This window comes from Pan paniscus, chromosome 10 (genome assembly GCF_029289425.2).
Source record: "Pan paniscus chromosome 10, NHGRI_mPanPan1-v2.0_pri, whole genome shotgun sequence".
Taxonomy (NCBI): Eukaryota; Metazoa; Chordata; class Mammalia; order Primates; family Hominidae; genus Pan; species Pan paniscus.
This window is the reverse complement of record NC_073259.2, coordinates 50,576,091-50,603,201: the sequence shown is the minus strand read 5'-3', so window position 1 is coordinate 50,603,201 and position 27,111 is coordinate 50,576,091. Positions and strand designations below refer to the sequence as shown.

The 27,111-nt window shown below is 38.6% G+C and overlaps 1 pseudogene; it reads right to left on the bottom strand.

Moving 5' to 3' along the window:
* Positions 1-20: 20 nt before the first annotated feature.
* On the bottom strand, positions 21-26,404 carry LOC100986947 (52 kDa repressor of the inhibitor of the protein kinase-like; annotated as a pseudogene).
* Positions 26,405-27,111: the final 707 nt, after the last annotated feature.

The following is a 27,111-nucleotide window of genomic DNA, read 5'->3' as shown; positions in this document are numbered from 1 at the left end:
TTCTTGTAACTGTTCAGTATAGATTTTTAACATACTTAAAACTCCTATTAGTCAAAGGTCAGTTGTGGGCTTCACTGTAACATTTTATAAAATGTATTCCTTCCTCCCATACCTCTTCAAAATATATTTCTTCAAAGAATTCATAACACCCAACGAGTAGAGATCCACAGTGATAATAAATGCTATGTCTAAAATGACTTAACTAAAACAATTCCAGAGTGCCGCTAGCAGAGATCACACAGAAGGAAACATGGCACTTTCAGTGTTCTCTTCTGGAAGAACAGATAGGTCTTCAAAGCATGAGAGTTCAAACAGGGCTCATTTAAACAGGTAGATTATCAATGGCTAATGTATTCAGTGGAGTCCTATAGGCAAAGATACTTAGTGATTAAGTGGCCTACATACACCTTATGGCTTTTCTTCCAAATATCAAATATGAGAAAGCCATTTTTTTTTTTTTTAGACAGTCTTGCTCTGTCACCCAGGCTGGAGTGCAGTGGCGCGATCTTGGCTCACTGCAAGCTCCGCCTCCCGGGTTCAGGCCATTCTCCTGCCTCAGCCTCCTGAGTAGCCAGGATTACAGGCGCATGCCGCCACCACGCCCAGCTAATTTTTTTGGTATTTTTAGTAGAGACGGGGTTTCACCATGTCAGCAAGGATGATCTCGATCTCCTGACCTCGTGATCTGCCCGCCTCGGCCTCCCAAAGTGCTGGGATTACAGGCGTGAGTCACCGCATCCAGCCAGGAAAGCCTATTTTTAAAAGTCTCTTACGTATTTTCCAGTTTCTGAATTATCTGTGGGAAGCTCTGACTTACTTGTATAGAATTTAACGTATGTGTCCACCATTAAATCCAGGTCATTTTTTATATCAAAATTTATATTAAGCAAAGCCAAGTTACTCGACCTTTGGTCTGTCAAAGTGTTCCCCAAATAGGCCTTAAGATGCTTTCATCCGTTTTCATACTGCTTATTCTCAACCTTCATCACAGGACCTTCAGCAATGCATACACATTAGGAAAAAACTTAATGTCAGGCATGTGGAGGGCTTCATAGATGGTGGATGGAAGCTGTATATTTTTCCTCCTGTGTTTCCATTTGATTCTCCAACAATGAAGCTCGGCTGAGACCATGTTGGGATTGGGTAAGTCACTACTATACAGGTCAGCATGGTGTTCCTCCAACGTATTGACTTTGAGTTGTCCCATGACTGAGGGTACCAGAGATAAGCATTTAAGAGCTTTGAGGTGCTGTTCTGAGAATATGTCTTTAAGTTCCTGAATAATGTGCTCCACTGTTGGGACACTTAGGATTTCTTTATAGTAACTCTCAGAGGTTAGCTGAGATTCCAAGTTACCCAGGTGAGCTCTGCGGAATTTCCCAGGGAGTTTCATTTGAATATCAGGTTTGGTTGCCAAATTTGTGGCTTCCTCAAACCAAAATTCATGATAAACTTCAATATTTTCCATCACTTCGTTGAGTGAATGCAGTACTGCAGTCAAGCCACCGGCTGCAAAGAAGACATCAGAGGTTTGCGCCTGGAGGTTTTTCCCAAAGGCTCCTATAAAAGATAGGACACTTTTAAGAACAACAATAGCAACAATGAAATCAAAATCTGTTACTGCACTGCAGAGTACAAATGCTTGGCCAGCTATACAGTTATTCCATTAATATTTGTGTCACTATTTCTACCATCTAAACGTAAAACAAATGCTTACAGGAGTTCCACTAAAATTTCAAAAGCATTAGGCCTGCCTGTCCACTGAGAATGGCAGATTTCCTTCAGTTCTTTACCCCTTTCTTTACTATTCTGAAAAAAAACAACAACCAGAAATTACATTGTCAAGTTCTAAAAGCAGTTGTGGTGATCCATGGAAAAAAGAACACACTTCCTCAATTGTTCCTAATGCAACAGATACTCCCATAACAGGTACTGATTTTGCCAACCACATATTTAAGGCACAGGAAGAGTAGATTGTGTGGATAGCTTGGGGATATTTCTTTAAAAGTCTGGAAGCAACAATTTTCATTTTGGAAGAAAATCCACTAGACACAATGTAAGCCTGGTCACGACAATACTCCATATTTAATCCCCACTTCTCAGTTATCATAGTGTGAAATTTCACAGCCATAATTTCTGCTTCAGCTTCATAAGGCAGGAAGCCTACAAATTCCTCTCATAGGTTATGAGATTCATCAACAAACCTCACCAACACAGGTAGGTGCTCTTCCCCTGATGTCCACTATGTCGTCAATGACAATGGAAAAGAAGTGTGAGTCTCTCACTTCCCTGAGAGTTTCTTCTCCAATACAGCTCTCACAGATCTCTAGAACTGCCTCTGCTGTGTTTTTGAACAAAACAACATTTTAACTGCTGTTGTCTCAAACCGCTTTCTCAGAACCTCTTCACCAGAATTTATTCCGCACTCCAGCAGTGCTTGAAAGTTATCTGGAGTAGAGACCTTCTGGGATTTCATCAGCCTCATGTCCATCCAGAGGTATGTTTTGCCTTCCCATCAGAATCAAGATTTCAAATAGAGATTTTAGGTATTCCTTGCTTTCCTTCTCTTCAAGGGTTAGAGGCAAAATGTCCTCATCTTGCCCTTCACCCTCTTCTTCACTGGGATTCTGAGCATTGCTATTGTTGGTTTCTTTCTGTTTTTGTTCCTGCTCAGAAGTTTCATCAATTTTTTTTTTCTGTTTCAGTGTCCTGATTTCGTCTTCACTCAGTTTTTTATTTGTTTTCTGTGTCTACTACGTGGGTTGTTCAAATGACTGGTAAGATCAAATATTGTTGATATTGCATTATCTCGAAGAACTGTCCTATAAGGACTAGTTCTACAAATCATAGAGGTCGCAAAATGTTTGGCACATAATCGATAACGTTTATTTAGCTGATCATGTGTTTTACCTTCTAAATCTGCTCTCCTGCAATTCTCTACCCACTTCTGGCATCTGGCCGGGTACCGCGGGAACCTGAAGAAGGCCACGTCGGACTGTGTGCTCTTCCGCATGCGGTTGAGGGCAGCGCAGAAGTTCGGCACCGTAGCCCGCCCGCCGGCCGGCCCAGCCCTGCCATGCCCGCCTCCTCAGGGGAGTACGCCCGCGCTTCGGTGCCGGAGAGGGGAGCCAGGCTGGCCTGCCTGCCGGCTCATCAGGGCCGACGCGCGGGGGAGGGGCGGGCAAGCGAGAAGCCTACTTTCATGGTTTTGTATAAATAAGTGCTATTGTAACTTTCCCAGTCCTTTGAGATGATGCTAAGAATAATACATGAAGATTGTTTGTATACAAAATAGAAATGTTGCTTCAACGCAGACCAGATATTGTCATCTCTCAACATCATCTTTTCTTGATTCTTCCAGAAGAAAACAGAAGTTTTCACAGACACACTGAGCTTGTGCCATATAAACTTGTAAACATTGAAAGTACCTAGATTCCCATTTCCTTGAATAAATACAAGATAAGGAGCGGCAGGCTCAGTCATCTATTTTAGAGTGGTTCACCATGATTGTGGATCAGACCTCACCGCATCAAAATATTTATTGATTATTCTTATTTGTGCTTTTTCTCATCTAATGTAAGCTATAGTGAATGTAGGAGGAGAGCCCAAACCACATCTGTCAGTAAGATCAGCCATGATTCTGCAATTTTTGTTACAAAGTACCACATGTGAATTTACTTAAATCCTCTCTCTCTTACTGTGTCTCTATTTTGATTTCATACAGTTGTCAGGGTTTTGTTTTTTCCAGAATAGCTCCTAAATGAAGCATATTGAGGATACCTATTTGCGATCTCCCCTTCCCCTCTTTCTCCCTGTTTTTCTCTCTCTCTTTGTTTTAAATACGGGAACACCTATAAGGATATACCCACCTCTGTGGGATTGGTTTATCACACTGGAATATAGAAAAAAAATTCTTCCAACTTGTTGTTTCATTAAAGCTGCTAGGATGGTTCATTATAAGAGGCTATCTTTAAAGAATTGGGGAAAAGGTTAAAATATGAGTTAAAATTGGATTACTTAAGAGCCAGAATATTTCTGGAAGGACCATTAGTCAACTAAGAATGGGGAAGAGGTAAAATAAAATGAAGAGTGATAATATCTACTGGATTTCACAAAAAGAGAATCATCCATGATGTTAGAGGACCCATTACTGTGAAACGAGTAGATCGTACACCAGGAAGCAAGGCAGGTTGATACAATGAGCACAGACACGTATTTCAGAAACTGAGTTATGGAGAGAGCATGAGCTCTGGGAGACATATGGTTGAAGAACTTTTTAAAGATAAAAGTGTCTTGAGAATATTTAAAAGCCAATGGAATAGAGAAGGAGCAGTTGAAGTTTCAGGAATGAAACAGGAGTAAAGATAGTATTCTGTAAAGTGGTAGATGGATTGGTCTTGGGCAAAAAGAGAGACATCCAGTCAGTAAAAGGACGGTTTATTTCATGTAACATAATGACCTCCAGTTCTGTCCATGTTGTTGCAAATGACTGAATCTCATTCTTTTTTATGGCTGAATAGTACTCCATTGCGTATAAGTGCAATATTTTCTTTAACCATTCATCTGTTGATGGACGCAAGTTGCTTCCAAATCTTGGCCATTGTGAACAGCAATGCAATATACATAAGAGTGCAGTTATCACTTAAGTAGAGGATATATTTTTAACACAGATATTTGGAAGAAATTCTTAATTCTTAATACTCTTCATTATTCCCCAATATTATAATATGAAAGGAATAAAGAGCAAACACCACCACACACGTAGAACTTCAAAGAATACTACACACAGAAAAAGTAATGGTTGCTAAATATTACTACGTGACAAGCAATCACCTAAGATTCTTTGGAGAGAAGTTCCTTCTAAGGGAATTTGCAGGATGCATCTCCAGTGATAGACAACAAAGGGGAATCTTTGGATAGATTGGTTGGAACATTCAGATGGCATCTTATTCTCTAGCTGGATGCTTTCTAAGCTGCATAAACTATTTGGATCATCCAAGGCTATTTCAAGAATGAAGCATGATAGTCTTTGCCTAATAAATCCATGGAGTTTGGAGAGCAGAGGGTCTAGGTGTGTGGCTCTCACGTGGAGCAGTCTGAGGGTGGCATATGATTGCAGTCGCCTTTGGTTGCTAAGTGAATAGAGAGGAAAGGGAAGGAGTGGGAATGGCCAGCTTGCATTTCCAGAGTTTCACAGGACTAGTCTGCATGAGTTCTGGGGGACCAAATGAATGTCATTGAAATAAGCCTGACTCCAGTTGGAGAGAGTTGTCTGCCTAACACCTGCCTAAGAGAGTTGTCTCATGGGAAACGGGGGACCAGGAGAGAAAGGTTGTGTAGGGTCTACCTCCAAGACAGAGGCCTGAAAACCTGAAGGCTTCCCTGCAAAGTAAGCTAGAGAGAGTATCACCTATGACAGAGAATGATAATGTAGAAGTCCCCGAAGCCTTTAGATGCGTATCTCAGAGGTAGTCCAAAAAGAGCCTGTGTCAAAGAAAAAGCAATATTTGGGCATCTGCCCTACAGAAGGCCCCAGCAGCCAGATAACAACAGGAGCTTCCGTCAAACAGCAGTCGTTTTCCTCCTATTGACCTCCAAAATTATTTTCTGATCAGTTCTCTTTGAATTCAGCCTGTTTAACCAACTGCTTTCCTCTTAATTTGCAGTAGTTTCTTGACTGGTCTCCTTATCTCAATCTAGCAACTCTTTTTTTTTTTTTTTTTGAGACCGAGTCTCGCTCTGTCACCCAGGCTGGAGTGCAGTGATGTGATCTCGGCTCACTGCAAGCTCCGCCTCCCGGGTTCACACCATTCTCCTGCCTCAGCGTCCCCAGTAGCTGGGACTACAGGCGCCCGCCACCACGTCCGGCTAATTTTTTTTGTATTTTTAGTAGAGATGGGGTTTCACTTTGTCAGCCAGAATGGTCTCGATATCCTGACCTTGTAATCCGTCCGCCTCAGCCTCCCAAAGTGCTGGGATTACAGGCATAAGCCACTGCACCCGGCGTCTAGCAGCTCTTTATGCAACATTTTCAATGCTGTCAATATTTTTTTAGAAAATATTGCCTCCAGGTCAGACACTGTGACTCACGTCTGTAATCCCAGCATTTTGAGAGGCCAAGGTGGGCAGGAGTTGAACCCAGGAGTTCAAGACCAGCCTGGGCAACATGGTAAAAATGCATCTGTACAAAAAGACAAAGAAAATTAGTCAGGTCTGCAGTCTCAGCTACTCAGGAGGCTGAGGTGGGAGAATTCCTGAGCCCAGGAAGTCGAGGCTGCAGTGAGCCATGATCACACCACTGCACTTCAGCCTGGGGGACGAAAGTGAGACTCCATCTCAGAAACAAAAACAAATAAACAAACAGAAACCCAGAAAAGAAAATATTGCTTACTTGCTCAGATACCTGGCCCCTCCCAATTAAGACTTAACTCTTCAGTATTCATATATGGGATTCAATAATCTTTTCCTTTTATTCACTTTCCAACAAAAAAGCATTTTGAATAGTATTAGGAGCCACTTTGAAGGGGAACATTTTAAAGGATCTTTAGGAATACATTTTGTTCCCCCAAAGTTCTGTGACCATGCAATTTTATTTCCCCAAACTGGCCATGGGTGTCACAACTCTCTGTCTATGTCAGTCTGTCAATCTGAAGTGTTTCCATACCCCCAATCAAAATCCAACCCACCCTTCAAAGCTCAGCTCAAATATCACCTCTTCTTAAAATTGTTATCTGATTCCCACAGTTGGAATCAGTTAGTCCTTAGCCTGCATTCCCCTGACCTTTTCTGTATTCTTTTGGTTTTGATCTTATTTCATTCTGTTTTATATTATAGTTATGCAGCATGGGCATCAGGCAAAGCCCAAAATGTACATCCACTGTAAACTTCCAACATATCAAGGAATAAAAGAAAAGAACTTGGAAGATTCTAGCTGCATGCAAACTAAACAGCCCACTTGAAAGAAGTTTCTGAGACCCTTGAACAAATAGCAGGGTCAAACAAACCTCCCACTCTGTAGGGAGTGAGGTCTTGAGATGGACCTGAGTGCGCAGTGTGGAAGAACTAGAACTGTACTGGGGCACTAGCAGAAGTATGTCAGGGATGAACTCAAGGAATCAAACAATAGTTAAAATTACCAGCACCCAACAATGGGTTTGGAAGCCTCAGGTGAAGAATTTTTAAAAACTGAGCCTAATAAAGTGTTTTTATCTCTAGAAAATTGCAAGGGATACTATTTGGGAGCTGGTTAGGAGTTACTTCACTGGAGAGAAGAAGGCTATTTCTTACCTAAGCTGAAGATGAAAGTGATGGAAAAGAGAAAGTATCGACAAGTGTGATAATATGGGCATGAGACCAAAGAGAAGATGACAAATCCAAGTCATAGCAGTCAGCTTGTATGAGTGTGGTTAGGGACCGAACAATAAAGTGCGTGGGGTCAGTGTGTGTACAGGCAGAAGAAGTGGGACCAACAGGGCAGCTGTGACCGTGATGTTGTGGTGTCAGCAGCAGGGCCCTCAGATGAATTAGAGATTTCAGAATTACAGAAACAACCACATGTGGCTACAGTGAGGACATTCCAAAAGTCACAAGAAGCATTCATAAACCACTCCACCAAGGCAAGGGGTTTGAATTTGAGTTTTAGCTACCGCTCACTCCTATATCACAACACAGAAGAAACTGTACATAAAAGTTTACAATAGTAGACAATTAATAAATATGAATTGAATAAATAATAAAGATATTGTCATTTTCTGCTGGAAATTCTACGACCAGTTCTTGGAAAACAGCATATCCAGCAATTCTCATTTTCTCACTATTTCCTTAATTTTCCATATAGTGGCCATCTACATTTTTGCATGCTGAACATGCCTCTTTCTCCTTCCTCTAGTAAATGCAACTCCCTTCTTTTGGGAAACTGGTTCTTCCCTGCTCCAACTATTTGACACTGGTGAGGCTGCCAGTTGTAGACACACGAACAAGCCTCACAATCTCAACAGTATCCTGTTGTGTTAGCAACAGAGATTGGTGTCAAGGATAGATATAAGACTGAGATGTGATTAATCAGAATTATTTAATAGGAGTATTATATATGGAATAAGGTAGAGAGAAGCCCTGTCTTTGCTCAGAGTCATGAAATTGTCATGTTTACAACCTCGGAGCAGCTGCTACCCATCGTGTTCTCTATCATGTGGGGAAAGCCTGTTTGAAGGAGGGGAGAATGAAGGACAGCAATGACAATCTTAGGGGTGTGTGGGTGTGTGTGTGTGTGTGAGAGAGAGAGAGAGAGAGAGAGCACAAAAGGGAAAAGGGAGGGAGGAAGAGAGAGAGAAAGAAAGAAAATAAAAGTTTTATTAGGAAAGTAGTAACTTGAATATTTTTCTGTTTGCATTCTCTTTATTAACATTTTATGCTGTTTAAACAAAAATTTTTTTGAATAAAAAGAAAACACAAACATATATAATAAAGCACATATCGGTAAGACACATGTGAAAGTTTATCATCATTTAGCTGATCCAGCCTCACCAGGCTTGCCTGTTTTAGACTGTTTATTTCCAGTCTATCACCATGTGTGACACTAATGAAGATTCTAGCTTCATAGCGCATATGCTAGAAGCTGCCTTGTTTTCTCTAACATGCTGGAGTCCCACTATAAATATTTAAAGCATGTCAAGCTCATTATCTACAAAAGAGATTATGGGCAAGAATAGAGCTTTAAAACTCTCTTAAAACATTAGAGTGGGATAACAGAGTCGTTATAAAACCATAAAGCCTTGTAAAATTCATGCTGACTTTTTTTATTTTAGATTTGGCATTTTTTTATATCATTCTTTGTGTTTCTTATTTCTGACTAGATAGTCCTGCTTAATATTTCTAAAGCATTAGATCATCACAATGATTCTTAAAAATCAATGAAACTTAAAGCAGAGGAGGAAAAAAAGCCAAAAACCTTGGGATGAAAACTAGGCAAGGAAGAAAAGTAAATCAAAATTGTCTGGAACCACCAACAGGTTTAAAAGTTGAATTTTTCAAGGCAGCACGTTTTCTGTTTTCCAGCTCTATGCTGCAAGAATTGGAAACAGAAAGAGTGGCATTGTTATATATTTTTCACTGCCAGCCTTTTGCTGCCACCACAAAGCACCCCAGCTTCTGTCCTTATTGCTAGTGGGCAAGAACCTTGCATAGAAAATAACAAGCAGAATCCCTGGTTCTGTTTTTAAGTGATAAGGACACACCTTTAGACTTCTACAAAGAAACTTCTCCATCCAAACTTTCCCTAATTAATTTGTCTAATAATGTTATCAGGTAAGATTTGCTTTCATCATTTTTTTCACAGTTAAGACACAGCTGCAAACATAAAGATTGGATGTAAGAAAGCGAAACGTTTTTGGAAAATTCATGCAATTCCCATAATTTCTCTCCAATTTGTAACATTTACATTGACATTGTCCACAATTACCCTAAAATCATGTAAATGATAGACTCTCTCTAATTTCATTATAAAATTTCATGCCTCCTAACTTCATAGTTTTAAAATAATTGGGACTGCAACAAAACACTGAATTCAGTTTGATTTTTCTTTACCCTTTTTCAAACAAACAATTTTTTTCTCTTTGAAATTTTCCACCCTTCATTTCATCAGGATGATCCATGGGATTTTTTTTTTCTTACATGAAGGCAGGTCTAGTCTGTCTGTAATTTGAGAAGCCCTGAAGAGATGCCTTGCCCACAATATTTTTTTTCCTCTCCCAAGACTACTTTGTATTAAATCCCACATCTCTAGAAAGCTTCAGTTATACTTCAGGGAAACAAATACCTGGGAGGAAGAAGAGAAGTTGGAGAGGGCCAGTCACTTCCCTGGGAAGGGAAAGCCCAAAAAGAGACAAGCAACAAGCAAAGGAAACACTGAAAAGCTTTAGTGTCAAAAATGAGTTGAGAGTTTTCTTCAGATTTCAGTGATGCAGCCCATGGGAATGCAGTACCACAAAGCTTGGCATGACAAGCTCTACTACAAATGTTTCTGTCTTTCCTCCCTCCTTCCCGGTTCTCCACATAACAGAGAACGAGACTGATGTAGGATGCCACTGAAGACCCCCCAAAACACACACATGTCCACATTTCCAACACTAATTTGGATGTAAGCTAACTCGGCACTATGCTTGCAGCAGACTTGTTCTAGACGATACATGTCTAATGAAATAAGTTTGGAAAGACTAAAAGTTCCCGCTATATCTCTCAGCTAAAATTACATACAGATGCTGCTCAGTGCTTGTATTAACTTGTAACTGTGAACAAATTATAAGGTTTTAAGATCACAGAAAAGTTTTTGAAGTTGAAAATAACCACCATTACAGACAAAATAACCTGTCACTTCTTTTCGAGTTCAAGGAAATAAAATGTTGGTAAGAAAACAAAACATTCTGGCTTTGTGCCAGAGCATAACATTACATTCCCTCACATGCTTCTAAAGTGCTGAAGTGTCAGAAAGTGGCTGTTTGTTTAAATCCATGTCTCTTAAAAATATTTAACATCTTTTTAATTGACAATATGGAGTGTCTGATATATATGCGATTATGTATCAACTCTGTTCTAAAGGCAATAGTATCCAAACCTTTATTTCAACTGAATCAAACTTATATTAATTGCAAAACTCATCTGCAAACCAAGAAAAGAAAAATATTTGATATGCATAATAAAGTGACAGCTATGTGCATTTTAATTCTGCAATGTGTTTATTTTCCTGTATTTTGTCATTTGAAAAAAACAATACACAGAGTTTAGAATGTATATAGAACTTAAAATTTCTGTCTCCAGATACTTTATCTTGTAAACATAAGATGTAAGTTCAGAAAACCTACATTGCATTATTATTATAATAATGTAAGTTCAGAGAAAATGAGGTCTGATAATAATCTTGAGTATCAGTTTAATCATAAAGAATAAATAACTGATATGAAATTAAAAGGGAAGTTGCTTTCGCCAACACTCTACCCAGAAAATACGCATTATAGCTCTCAAAGGGGAGAAAACCAGTTCTCTTGAGATTTCCCATCTGCAGCTGAATTCTACAGAGATTGAAAAACCATTGAAATGAATTGCCCCAAAGTTCAACTCAAGGTTTTACTTTGAAGGGCACACTGAGGGTAAATTTTTGAACCTAATTATTATGCCACTTCAAATACACTCCTTCAGCTGATGGGTGGAACACAGCCATCTATACATAGGTTCAGCATCTCAAACATATACCCTTCTGACCCTTCTCATTTCCTCTTCCTCGATGCCAAGCTATGCTGGCTTTTATTTTCTTCATTACATCTTTCCTGTTCTCAAGGAGGAAAAACTAATGCGAAAGAGACTGAACCATGGTACCAAGTCCTTGGGCATGTAGAAAAACAGATAGAATTTATCAAATATAGATTCTAAACCCTATGTGTTTTTTTGAATAATGAAAATCAAGAAAATGATTTGTTACATTCACTAGCAATATTGGGACCATTACGATACGTCAAACATGCCAGAAAGTTTAAAGTCTGAGACTACCTTCTGAAGAGTGGAATTGATGCATCATACCATTTAGCATAGGAACTACAGTTTAGTTTTGCCTTTGCGTTAACAGGTATTAATGCTTTGGGGTATTTTGGAATTGTATTAATTGTTTTAAAGTTCACGAGTTCCAGATCGCACTCTGCCCTCAAAACTCTGTGTAATCTTGAGTAACCCCCATGTAACTTGCTTGTAAGTTGCAAGTTACTCAACGTGTTTCCTTATCTATACAGTAAGGAAGTTGAGCGAAATCCATTTCTAACCCATGAGTCAAAAACCCTTTCAGAGTCATGGGGTTACTGAAAGGGATAAGGTACATCAAATGCACAACTGAATAAATGCTACTATCACACAGGTATGTAGAATACTAGTGTCATCAAATGTGTGCACATGCTATCGCTATTAGTAAAATATAAGTTCACTTAAAAGTCTTACTGAATTCAGAACAGCATTTTGTTACTTTCATTTCCATTAACCATTCAATACTAAAATTACATAAGAGATCTGAAAAAATGGCATTAAAGAGAACCCGCATAGGGGGGTTCTACATTTCTATAGCTGTTCTATAGAACAGCTATAGAAACTTTGAAATAGAGCAGCAAATGGGTATCTTTTTGTCCTGTAGGCTGTTTTCCACCCAACTAGCCAGTGAAGGCCTTTATGGAGTATTGGAGTTATGGATTCTAACCGAAACCAAGAATGCTTCAGACTCCAACTTAAGCTAGGAACACCGGATATCTTCAAACATGTTTATTTCTCTTTCTCAGAGTTACCTATGAAAATAGTCATGCCTATAACCATTGCAACATTTTTCTTTGAACAGAAAGTTTAAGCTACAATATTCAATGTTAGAAAATAGTTCTGAGACTTGATATAAGAAGTTTGTGGTAATTCTTCTAGAATAAAAGCTAAAATTGAGGAGATAATACAATTCTGTAGAATTTTAACCAGGGAGACAAGAAAAACTATCTTCTGTATCCATTTTGATTCTTTAGGCATGATAGGTTTTCTTTTTAATTCTCTTTTTTTCTATTGTCTTATGTTAAAAAGTATCTTTCTAAAATCAGAAGTAGAATAAAGTCCTTACTGGGGACACCAATTGATCAATTATCAAGACAATTATAACAAATTTTTCTTTCTTTGCATGATACTTCCACTGTCTATACATCCTCACAATCCCTTCAATGGAGTTTTCTCAGTGTCCCACCACCCGCAAATCTCAAGAGCTCCCAGATTCCTCTCATCAGCTTAGAGAATGCTGATGCTCACCTTCCATCCACGCTGATTTCTTCTAGTTCGAGTTCATGTTGTCCCAGTAGAAAAACCCAGTCCTCGTCCCCATCTGTGACTGATACTAGGTCACTCCCTACTCAAATTCATCCTATCCTACCATCAGAGTTATTTTTCTAGAACAGTTTACTTCTATTAACAGTTTACTTCTATTAACAGCTGCACTCAGATTTTGTTTAAATCTTCAACTACTCCCCATTAGCTTAAAGAGAAGGTACATCCTACTTAACATAGCCTACAAAATTTCACAACCTAGTTGTGCACCTAATTCTTTAGCCTCACCTCCAGCCAACTTAGTCTTAGTGTATTATTTGAATACACCATGTTTTTTTTTGCAAGTCTTTTTCTTTCCTTCTGCTACTTACTATGTCTAGATTATTTTCTCCCCAAAGCCTCACCACTCCTGTATCCCTTTTATTTAGTCTTCAAGATCCAGATATTTTCTTCCTATATTTAGCTTTCTCTTACTCCCTTCTCCAAAGCAGAATTAATTGAATCTCACATGTAACACTAACTGAACATCTGCTGTGTCTAATAGCACATTAGATACTGGGGGTACAAATATAACAAGACTAGTTCTTACCATCCAAGAACTTTCAGACTAATAAAGGAGACAGTCCTGTATAAAAATAAAGGCAATTGAGTTATGTTAGCTTTATGACAGAACCCAGTACAATTGACCACAAAGAAGGAGGTGGTCTGTTCTACCAGAAAAAGAGGGAAGGGAAAAAGAAAGGCATCAAAGAGGAAATAATAATTGAGCTAATCTTGAAAGATCAACAGATATACAATCAGTAAATAAATAATCATCAAAAGAAGGGGGAAAGTAGAACCAGAAATACCATTTGATCCAGTAATCCCATTACTGAGTGTATACCCAAAGGATTATAAATCATTCTACTATAAAGACACATGCACACGTATGTTTATTGTGGCACTGTTCACAATAGCAAAGACTTGGAACCAACCCAAATGCCCATCAATGATAGACTGGATAAAGAAAATGTGGCACATATACACCATGGAATATTATGCAACCGTAAAAATGATGAGTTCATGTCCTTTGCAGGGACATGGAAGAAGCTGGAAACCATCATTCTCAGCAAACTAACATAGGAACAGAAAACTAAACACCACATGTTCTCACCCATAAGTGGGAGTCAAACAATGAGAACATATGGACACAGGGAGGGGATCATCACACGCCGGGGCCTGTTGGGGGGTGGGGAGTTAGGGGAGGGATAGCATTAGGAGAAATACCTAATGTAAATGACGGCTTGATGGGTGCAGCAAACCACCATGGCATGTGTATACCTATGTAACAAACCTGCACGTTCTGCACATGTATCCCAGAACTTAAACTATAATAATCAAAATAAAATAAAATAAAATAAAGAGGGAAAGTCTATTCAGTCGTTCAATTATTCATTCATCCAACATTTATTGAGTGACCATGATATTCCAGGCACTGCACCAGGTGCTGAAAACACAAACATAAATAAATTATATTCTTTGTCCAAAAAAAGACAAACAATTATATAATTATATTACAATGGATACGTTAGACAGCTCCCAGTAATAAGGAATCTAACACCAATTTCATTTTTGATGTTTGACTATTGACAGCTTTCATGCCCTACCCTACCCCTTTCCCTTTTGTCCCACATAATGGGAAGATAAAAAGAAAGCCTTGGGGCTCCATTCGTTGGTGCTGGTGGAGAAGTGCACACCATTCAAAGCCAGTTCCTCTGGGAACACTCACTACAGCCCCACCCTCTCAGCACAATAGAAACCAAAGCCACTGGCTTCCCTTTTCACTCAAGACATTCCAGACCAGCTTTTATGCTTGCCCAGCTTTTTTTTAGAAAGTCTCATTATGTGAGCAATAAATCTTTTCCTACCGCTTGGATAGAGGGATGGAAGCATCTTCAGTCTCACAGTCTCATCATCCTAACCAATTATGGATGAGTGTTTATTGCCCTCCACAAAGCAACCACAAAACATACCCCCGCCTCCTGGTATTCATGCCCTTGTATAATTCTCTCCGCTTGAATGTGGGCTGAGCCTAGTAACTAGCTTCAAACAAATAGAATACAGCAAAAGTAATGGGATGTCTTTTCCAAATTAAATGTCAAAAAGACTCTTGGTTTCTCTCTTGCTCAACTTCTATTGCTCTCTTGCTTTCTCTGATGGAAACCAGTTACCTATGAACAGGTCCACATCATCAGTAACTGAGGGAGGCCTGTGGTCAATAGCCAGGGAGGAACAGAAGCCCTCAGTCCATCAGCCCATGTACAGCTGAATTCTGCCAATGACAATGTCAGTGAGCTTTGAAGTGGATCTTTCTCCAGTTGAGCCTGTATATGAGACCGTTGTTCCAACCAACACCTTCAATCGTAGCCTTTCAAGAGACCCTGGATAGAGGACCCAGTTAAGCCATGCCTGGATTTCTGACCCACAGAAACTGTGTTACAATAAGTGTTTGTTATTTTAAGTCACTAGGTTTTCGGGGAGTTCGTTAAACATCAATAGATAATTAATACAATGGAGTAGTGCAGTAGTGGTGAAAATATACAAAGATATTGACACTTTGGGGTGATGGTTAGGGAAGGAAGGATGGCTAACCCAGTTTGGACAGCATGGGTAAAATATGGAGACCAAGAAACCTGGTGAATCAATGAAATGTAGGTACTTACAATAATTCAATATGGCTGGACTAGGAAAAAGGAGGAGAGTGTGGAGTGCTGAGTCTGGAGATACATACTGAAGCAGGATATGAGAGCGCCTTGTAAGACCATGCGAAGTAAGCAGTTATTAAAGAATTCCAAACAACACAACGACATGATTATATCTGTGTAACCTGAGCCTGAGCTGTTTTTTGCCTCAGATTCGGACGTGTCCAGACAGGTATTGAGGGCAGGTGGCCCAGGCCCTCAGTAATCTGTTTGCCTGAGTAGTCAAGAAACTTCTTGGGAAATAGTCCATCCATAAGAAGTAAGAGTTCCAAGAACTCTTGGAGTAAGTGACAAAAGACCAGTGAGTCTAAGCTTAGGAATGCAATGTCTGTTCCTGATTGTTCTCCTTCCTAGTCCCCAGGGACTGATGCCTCAGCCCCAAGGAGAAGGAATTGCAATGTTGCAATGACAAGCAAAGAAACACCTGTTCCACAAGATGCCCATGAGAACCTCAGATCCCAAGACAATATCATCAAATCAGCATTAAACATTGGACACCAACATTGACATCAGTGCTATGGTAAGAACTCCAGCAGAAGGCATTATTCTCTCTTTTCTTTGAAAGGACAAGACAGAAGAAACAGTGGACAACAAGACTATTTCAGAGCACACATTAAATGTCACCAGCCACCCAGGCTTCTGTATTTGGATAAAAATTTGAGGGATCTAGAGCTTCCCACAGAGGGAGGGAGATTTGGGAAACAGAGAGAGAGACAGAAACTATTTTTTATTAATAGGCTATTTTGTAGTACAGTTTAGATTTACAGAAAAATCGAACAGATAGTAAAGAGTTTCCACATGCCCACCCCCTGTGGTTTCCCCTGTTATTAACATCTTATATTCATATGCTATATTTATTACAACTAATAAACCAATATTGATACATGAGTATTAACTGATGTTCATAGTTTAGTCATATTTTCTTAGTTTTCTTACGATCCCATTTTCTTAAGATTCCATCCAGGATACGACATGACAACTGGTTGTCATATCTCCTTAGGTCCCTCTTAGTGGTAATGTTTTCTCGGACTTTCTTTGTTTTTGATGACTTTGATAGTTGTGAGGAGTACTGGCAAGATATATTGCAGAACCCTCCTCTCTTTAAATTTACCTGATGTTTTCCCCATGATGGGTTTGGGGTTATAAGTTTTGGGAGGGGAAGTACTATTTTGATATTGATGTTGTGTCCCCTTATTACCTCCACACTGCTTTGACCTGAGAAATATAGTGTATTTCATTTGTATTTTGAAAGGATCACGATTGTAGCAAAAATATGAAGGGCCAAGAAACTAAGCAATAAGACCAACTTGAAAACTATTGCAACAATTCAGACATAAAGAGGATCCGGGCTGAGGCAACGGTGGTGTAAAAAGAATGGATGAGGTAGATAAAATATATGTTAAGAACGTAGAAATCACGGAATTCTACAACCAATTGTATTGGTTGTAGATATATGAATGGGGAAATCTGTAAAAGTGACTGAGAAGAAATGGTTGAAAATGTGAAAGAAGAACCAGAAAGAGCAGTGTGCCAGAGCCGAAGGAAAAGAAAGTCTCAGGAATGCTGTAGTAATTCAAACAAATGAGGGCCAAGCAACCTTTGGACTTGGAAATTAATATGATTATTAGTGAGCATTATTGGGAAGGGCTGGGAAGTGAATTCGATGTAAGGAAATAGAAATAGTGTGCATTAATATTTCTAAGCATTCAAATTATAAAGGAAAGGAGAATGATGAGGGTCATAGCTAGAGATATATAGAATTGAGGACTTTTAATGATATAAGAGACAGGAGCGAATAAAGAAAGATTGAAAATATGGCAAAATGAAAAACTGGTCTTAGAGCAGATGAAAATGTGGAATCATTAATGATAATAATAGTTACGCCCACTGAATATCTATCTAACTGTTTCAGGTCCTGTGGTAGGGCTTTAATGCATAAATGACATTAACCTTAACACTCCAGGGAGGTAGGTGTGTGATTATTCCTATTTTATGGACAAAGAACTAAGACATAAAGGACTGTGAGTCAAGATTTGAACCTAAGCAGCTTAACTCCACATGGTTATTCATTGCTTTACATTGCTTCTCCAAAGCCTGGGTGGCAGCCTGAAACAGCAGAAGAGACATCTGTGAGATGAAGGAAAATTAATGAATGTGGGTGGCACATGGTGGTTGCATAATAAATATTTGTAGGATGAATGGAAGAATACCAGAGTATAGATAAAGATATGTAGCTATAGGGCCAGAAGTCAATAGAGGTCACAATTTATAGTGCTGATTACATCACCATCGATGAATGTGTACCATGTTATGCACGAACAGTATAGCACTTTTTATTATGTTACAATTCTGTGTTTCACCTCTGTCTCCTTATTTATCTGAATCCCACTCCCTCAGCTATGAGATTGGTTGGGGCTAACCTATCTGGCCTGGTTCCTTAGGCCAGAACTGGAAAAGACCAGGAAATGTCAGAAGCAAGGAGAAAACAAAGCTCAATGAAAACGTGAAATCCAATGAGCTGAAAATCAAAGATCCCCAAATAGATGGAAGGAGCAGAAGCAGGTTTGGAATTCAAGAGTCTGAAGACCAGAATTTGAAATCCTGGGAGTCAAGAGCCAGGAGAGGGCTGGAAAAAAATGATCTTAACAGATGTCACCTTCTGAGTTTTATTTTTATCTGTCAGTCTCGGTGATGAATAGCCAAACTGGCTACTTTAAAAGGTTGCAAGGGGCCAGATACCTCCAGGTAGCAAACATCCTGGGGGAATGGGCTATGTCTTTTTTTTTTTTTAAACCTGTGATTATGTCCCTAGTATCTGACACAGTGCCTGGCATAGAGAATGTGTTAAAAAAATAAAAAAGACTGAATAGAATGGACTAATCATCTATGGGTTTGAGTTAAATGTTTTGGGGGAGTGATTAATAACTATTTTGAGTTATAAGATATCTGAATTTGAACTTGATGATCTGAACTTGATAATGCAAATTTAAGCTACAATGTCACTTGAATTTGCATCTTACAGAACATCCCTGGCTTATCATTGGATGTTGTTGACACATGTAATCTATAATCCTACTTAAGGTGATAAATAATTACCTTTCAAAGGGAGCAATAAATAGAACCATGATTCATAAATTTATTAATCCTTCTTTCTAATTGCAGACAGCTGCAGTGTTCCAAAACATTTTTACCAAATATATAACCAACCCAGGTGCATCTATCTGGTCTTCAGGCTTTGCCAAGTTTACCAGTTAGGATTTGATCAGTGAAGTAGAAACACTGTAATTGCTATGGGATGAGGGATTTATTATGGAGATTAGGCCTTAGGAAATTGTGGGAACTGATAAAGAAGTCTAAGGAAACACATTGTCTCTGCCTCTGGTGATGGGCCTGAAGTCACTGCAAGACAATAGGACTGACAGTCTGGATGTGAACTGACGTTGTCTAAGGACAAACTAGAACCCACAACAATAAGAAACAGTCTCTCACTGTTTCTAATCTTGAGATGCAGGTGACACGCAGAAGGGATTCATTCACTTCTTCATGGAGCTGCACATGTGCATGGCTCAGGACCCCAAGAAGCTGAAGGAAGATGTGAGGGGAACAGGAGAAACTGCAGGCCAACTACAGCCCAGCACCAAGAAATTGGGCCAGTAGATCAGCAATGAAGTGCACAACCTTCAACCATGCCTAGCACCTTTGATGGACTTTCAAAGCATAGTTGCTACTGCTTTTCTTCTGCCTCCCAAATATCACACAAATTTCTGCTGAGGTCAATTCTAATCTGGAACCATACAGTAAAGGGATTCTGGGAAATGTTGTTTCAATTTGGCTGAGTAGACACAAAATAAAACCAGCATACTAAGTCATGTCTATGTGCTCTGCAAATTTGTGTTGGCCCCTCAATCAGGACCAATCTCACTCCAGGTGCTTTACAGACCACTTCCCTTTTTCTCCCAAGTATTTTGTCAGGTTGTTAACACACATCATCCTATTTCTACTCGAGTGTGGGCACAGCTAAGTCTCTGCTGAAATGTTTGATAGCCTGGAGTAATGGAAGTATGACATAGCTCTAGAACTGGCTAAGTCCAATGGACCTCCTTTTACTTCCACCCACCAGAAGGAAACTCTAGACATCAGCGACCCTTGAGCTCCCATATCATCCACCCATAGGACTAGAGAAAAGAGGCAGATTTCAAATTCCGAGCACCACACCCCAGTTTCCATATCTGCCTCTGCCTGGTTTCCTTCCAAGCCTTTCCTCCATGGGGCATGACAACTTAAAGAACGTACTTTCTTTCCTTCAGGGAGAAAATGCTCTCCTGCACCTATCAAGTGTGGTTTGGCCCGCATGGCCCAGAAAAGGAAAAACAATGCTAATCCAGTAAATTTCCTAAATTAATCTTAAATAACACCCTTTGTGGGATGCCAAAGTGATGTTAAGTTAGTATGTGAAATGTGACCTGGCTCCTTTTTTAGCTTTTCCTGATATAAGATGAAGAAATCATGTCTGCATTTCTTTTCTGCTGTGATCTAGTCTTGTGACTAGCTAATAACAAAGTTTGAGCAAAGAAAACCCTTCCTCATGTACGCAAACACATACTTTTCGAGAATACTAATGCTCTTGGGCATTTGGCAGCTTAAGACCAGACTCGATAAAAGAGAGGAGAGAATTCTGTCTCCAGCGTGGAATGGTCCTCCTAAAAATGTACAAAATATTTTTATTAAATAGAAGTTTTAACATCTCATATGAAACACTGCCTATAGAGTTCATGATTGCTTTATTGTTTTCTCCAAGAATAATGGGTCGATATTTGTCTTATAACTAAAGGACTGCAAATATGTATTTGTATAACTAAAGGAATCTAGTGATTCCCGCAACCTCCACCACCAAATCAAAGTCTGTTCCAAGGTAAACTGACATCTCTTTACCTCTAGAAACAGAAAACTGTTGGCAACTCTTAAAGATTCTTCTCTAATTAAAAAAATTTAGAGACTCAATGAGCCATGCTATTGCCTATCTAATGCACCTTCCCACAGAGATTCTTTCACATCTCTGAGCCTCAGTTTGTGAAATGGGGACAATACCTTCCTTGAAGAGATATTATAAGAAATAAATGAGATTTGGTATAATATTTTTATGGCACGAACAACATATTAAGTACTCATCTTAGTCTATTTAGGCAGCTATCAGAAAATGCCATAAAGTGAGTAGTTTATAAACAATAGAAATTTATTTCTCACAGTTCTGGAGGCTGGGAAGTCCTCGATCAAAGTACTGGCAGTTCGATGTCTGGTGAGGGTCCACTTTCTGGTTCAGAGATAGCTCCTTCTACTTGTGTCCTCACATGGTGGAAGGGAGAAGACAGGTCCCTGGCTTCTTTTACAAGGGCACTAATCCCATTCATGAAGGCTCTGCTCTCATGGTCTAATCACTTCCTAAAAGATCACAGGTCATAATACCATAACCATGAGGTTAGGATTTCCCTGTAGGAATTTGGGCAAGACACAAACATTCAAACCACAGCAGTGGTTTGAATCAATAGATAGAAGCTATTATTATTCTATATTACCTATAATATTCATTTCAGACATGTATGTGTACAAACATATGGATGTATGTGTGTATTAATACATTTCCTTATATATTATCTACTACATATACCAGAGAAAAATAATTCTTATTTCCATATTGCGCACATGTGTGAAAGAGAAAGAAACCCATCTGTATAAGGAGAAGGACATGGAGTGAAAGAGAGCAGTACTGGGTGAGGAAAAGTTTAGTGAAATAAAACAGAAACTCTCTCTCAATTAACTGTAGTGAAATCTCACTTATGTTCCAGCTTAGACAAACCACCAGATTTGCTTGAAGAGTTTATTTGATGTCAAGTCTACTGAAATCAACTGCCCTTGATTTTTATTCTTACTCGCCATAGAAATAATACTAAAACTTTTGAGGACAGTGAGTTATGACAAATTTCCAGCATTTCTCATAAGAACCGGTGGTGTACTGTCTAATTTTTCACCTCATTTTTCACTTATGCTAAATCATAGCATGTGTTTTTTATAGTTAAATGTGCAAAGTTGGAACAATGTTACTTTTTTCTGTCATTTCTTATTCCTCAAATATTTTTCATTATCTTCCAAAATAAAGCTATTTAAATTATATGGGGGGAGGAATCTCTCCATTTATCATGCTTTTCTCACTTAGCAAATAATAAATAATTTGACTCATATTGCTAACGAATTCTCCCATGTGCCCAATACTCTCTGAATAGTTATTGAGATTCTTCTGTGTACCAGGCATTTTTCTAAGACCCTGGAGAGGCAGGAAGAGGTATCAGTTTCTGACTCTAATAGATTATTAAGTTTACTACCAGGATATTCAATAACCATACAGTGTGACCAAAGATAAATACAAAATACTACGTGATGAGAAAGAAGGGAATAAATATTCTGTAGGGGACAAAGGGAAAGTTAAAAAATACTTTACCACTGAGGTAATATTTTAACTGGTTATTGGTAGATAAACAGGAGCGGCTTAGACAGAAATGATAGAAAAGGGTTTTAAGTAGAGGAAATAGCCTAAGCCGTGGTGGGGAGAAATGAAAGACCATGAAGCTTCCTGGGTTAAGGGAAGTGATGCTTCAAGAAGGGAGTTTTTCAAATCAGAGGGAAACAAACAAACACAGCAGAGAAATTTAGAAAGGCAATCTAGGATGCAAGTGGAAGAATCTGGACTTTGTCCTATCAGCACAGAACCCTTCATAGATTTATTTTCAAAATATTGACTTAGCTCAAATATTCAAAAAATGAAAATCAAATAAAATGGTATGGAATTGTTATTTTTCTGTGTATTTCTTCCTCAATTTTAACCTGGGCACTATAATATTTTACTAGGTTTCCATATATTTAAAAGGCCTGCCGATGGACTGTAAAACAAAACCACAGAGTGAAGAAATTTTAAATAATGCAAGTCTGGGAATAAATTCAGAATAGAATGCAGCTTTCAGTTTTTGTTTTAAGGCTCTCTATCATTACATTGTGAGAAGATTTGGTGGAGGACCTAAAATATTGAGGAGTCTTTCTCTTCTAACTTACCTGTCAGTAGTGACTGCAAATTATTTGTAAGACAATGTTTTTAGTAATCCATTAACATATAACAACAACATATTCCTTGGTGGGGAGGAAGGAATATGTATAAGAAGGGTGGAATAACAAACTAGGGATTTTAAAGATGCCTGAGACTGATTTATCAGCTGTGATGCAATGTCTTTGAAAAAATAACAAGTAATTCCAAGCAATATTAAAACAATCCCAGAAGCTGACACTCTCCCTCTGAAAAGAAGCTAAAACATTGATAGAAAGAATGCAAAACTGAAATAGACTGATTTTCAGAGTGTCACCAAACCAGGGAAGAAGAGCAGGCCGAAGATATAATAAATTTTTAAAACTTCAATTTCAGAATTTCCAAGAGTTAAAATAAGAGTCATCTTTCATTACCTTTAATTCTATAGAAAAAAGTTAAATACATTTCAAATTGCAGCCATTTATATCCATTGACTCATATAAATTGATATAGGTATTTTTACACAGCTGTTATTAGACTGTACATATTTTTTATTCACTATTTCTCCAAATACATATATCTATGCACAGTAATTTCTAATTACTGCAATATATTCTAATTAGGATTTCTAGTTGGCTCAACAATGTAGGTAAGAAGGAATTTCTACCATCTCCAGATAAACAATCACTACCATTCAGCCGGGCGTGGTGGCTCACGCCTGTAATCCCAGCACTTTGGGAGGCCGAGGCGAGTGGATCATGAGGTCAGGAGATCGAGACCATCCTGGCTAACATGGTGAAACCCCGTCTCTACTAAAAGTACAAAAAATTAGCTGGGTGTGGTGGCGGGTGCCTGTAGTCCCAGCTACTCGGGAGGCTGAGGCAGGAGAATGGTGTGAATCCGGGAGGTGGAGGTTGCAGTGAGCCGAGATCGATCCACTGCACTCCAGCCTGGGCAACAGAGCAAGACTCCGTCTCAAAAAAAAAAAATCACTACCATTCATAATTGACTTGCATGTGAAAGAAAAGTAGGCCAGGAATTAAGAGGCCATCCTTTAGTCCCAGCTGTATGTATTGTTAATATCCCAAGTCACTTTACTGCAAACTATATTACCTTCTTCAGACTTCCTTTTCCCAATTTACAGTAGAATGTCTGAAAGGAAGATTTAAGTCTTCTGGGTCCCAGATGCTGAGATCCTGAGAAGTACATTCATTCATTAATTCATGTACTCATTTATTTATCCATTCAACTAACATTTACCGGGTATCACAACTGCGCAGGTTCTGGGATACAGTTCCTGGGGATACAGCAGTGGAAAAGACCATCAGAAATCCCTGCTCTCTGAAAGTTATACATTCATGATGGGAAGTAAACAATAAGCCAATAAGTAAATTGGGTAATGTTAGATAGTTATAAATGCCGGGAATGTAATAAAGAAAATCCAAGAAGAAGCAAGGATTTGGTTTGGGTACCTGTGTACAAACTGAAGTACAATGCAGAATATACTTTGTCTTACAGTGCTTCATCTTTGGGAAGTGTGTCTTGCAATTAAATTACCCATGGTACAGTTAGTAAAAACAAGATGCTTACAGGCATTTGATGTTGTTCTTTATAGATCAACTGCCCAACACTGGCAAATTCCCTTTAAAAATATCATTATAACCCAGATCATATAGACAGAATATTAACATGGAAATGAAATATATTTAAGTGAGAAAGATGAGAAAAGGGCCATTCACTTGCTCCTTCTTGGGGCACCGTGATGGATCAGAAGGGGGGTAATATTTGCCATGTTCAGAAAGGCAAGGCTGAGTCAAGAAGACTATGAATCCCAGGTTTTCTTTTATAATTTCCCTTAGACTACAAATATCTATGTTTCAATGTTTTTCTTTTATTAAATGACAAAACTATTTGTCCCTTTTTATTTAAAGACAAATGTATAATCTCCCTAAATATGAGATGATGTTTTGCTACTATGTGCACATTGTTTTACAGAATCTATATTCATCTCTATAATGGAAAAACGCCACTGCATAATGTCACTAAAAAGTGATTATAATTTTAAAAAATAAAAAGCGGGTGTATGTTTTAGATCACAAACTCAAGAAATCCCTAAGGCCATTTTTTTTTTTTTTTTCTGAAATAGAGTCTCACTCTGTCGTCCAGGCTGGAGTGCAGTGGCGTGATCTTGGCTCACTGCAACCTCTGCCTAAGGCCGTTTTTGTCATAGCTGATTTGGTAAACAAGTTCTGCATCTTCTCAACGTGTATGTTTCAAGTAGTACTATGCAAAGTGAACTAGAATTATTAAAAAATGAAAAAACAGTTCAACCTCTAGGTGATGGAGGATGTCTACTTTGTTGATACATTTATTCACATAAGAGTTTTGGAAAATAATATTAAATATGCCCCATTCTCCTAGAATTTTAGCAAGGAGAGCATCTTCCCTTTATGTGGATATCACATCAAATGTAAAAAATAAAAATAAAAAATAAACCTTCTTTAACAGGCCAAATTACACTTCCTTTAAAACATGTGGCCAGTGTGGTGGTTCATGTCTGTAATCACAGCACTTTTGGAAGCCAAGGCAGGAGGATCATTTGAGCCCAGGAGTTCAAGACCAGCCTGGGCAACACAGTGAGACCTCGTCTCTGCAAAAAATTAAAAAATGAGGCCGGAGGATCACTTGGGCTCAAGAGGCCAAGGCTGCAATGAGCCATGATCATGGCACTGCACTCCTACCTGGGTGAAAGAGCAAGACCCTGCCTCAAAAATAAATAAAATAAAACATGGATGGCTTGGCCCCTAGAATGCTAATCACACCAGCTTATAGCAGAACAGCTGCTGCTTAATCAAAGAGTTTTGGTCAATACAACAGGACAGAGAGGAATAAATTTACCTCAGCCGAAGTGCCTGTGACAATGTAACTGTAGATAATATAATCCATGCAATTTTCAAAGTAACAAAATTACTCTGAGAAAGTACCTCAAAGTCAGAGCTAAAGATAATACCACTAGATTTTTAGATCTAAAATTTCTCTTCCACAGTATGGAAACAAAATATACATACTTAAATCATTTTAGATAACATTGTCTGGAAAATTATGAGTTCAAGACACTATTGTATTCATTTATCAATCTATTTGCAACCATAAATAATGACACATTTTGCATTGAGGAAACTACGAAATAATTTTTAAAACAACTTTTTGGTAGTGATAGATATTCTGAAAGTAAAAGATGATTTGTTTTAAGATAAAAGCCTCTATTCAACTAGGTACACAGATATAAAATGAAAAAGTATCCCAGCTCCTTAAAAAATATGATAGTCAGAAGTGTCATTCTGGCTATGTTATAAAGAACACAGAGTATCATCCTGCATGCCATTGTCCACATGGGCCCCATGACAGGTTTTGGTACAATTGTGTATGTTGTTGCCCTTCATTTTTTTTTTTTTTTTAAGTTTTAGCTTCAGGGAACACACGTGCAGGTTTGTCACATGGGTGTATTGGGTCATACTGTGGTTTGGGTTTCCAATGAGCCCATCACTCAAATAGTGAACATAGTAGCCACAGATAGTTTTTCAATTCTTGCCCCCCTCCCCTCTTTTGGAGCCCCCAGTGACTATTACTTCCATCTTCATGTTCATGTGTACCCATTGTTTAGTTCCTTACTCATAAGTGAGAGGATGGGGCATTTGATTTTCTGTTTCTGTGTTATTTCACTTAGGACAATGGCCTTCAGCAGCATCCATGTTGCTCCAAAGGACATGATTTCGTTCTTTTTTATGGCTGGTAGTATTCCATGGTGTATGTGTACCACATTTTCTTTATCCAATCTACTGTTGATGGACATTGAGGCTGATTCCATGACTTTGCTATCATGAATAATGGAGGCTGAAATGGGACATTTAGGAGCAAGCATTTATCTTTTCTTTCAGTTCTTTGCTCTTTGCTCAAGATACACAGGCACAGTGAACTGTCATAGCATGGGCAAAACTGAAGACAGGGTCAAATGGCCTAAATAACTTTCAAACCAGCTATGCTACTACCAAAGATTGTAAAGAGCTATCCACTCACAGAATTTTTGAATTGACTATCCCTTTCCACCTTGAATTCAAAAATAATTTGTACCTCATTTTGTCTACAAATATAGAGCTTGGAGTTATTCAGTGGATACTTTTCACTTTTTCTTCCAATTTAAGAGAGTGCATCTTGCTCTCGTCCTCAGATCTCCCACTAATTGATATGGCTATAATTTTGTACATGACAATGATTTTCAATATGTGGAGGTAAGTAAAAGGCTACAGTGTTTTCTTTCCCAAATTGTGGAAGTAAAACAAGTTAATAATATGTCTTCTAATCTTAAAATAATACCTTGTTTTTCTGGCATGCTTGCATGACAATAGCAGAGACCTGCCCTCTAATATCGCATTAAATCTGCAGAGCGAACAATACACATAAAATATTTCAAAGATA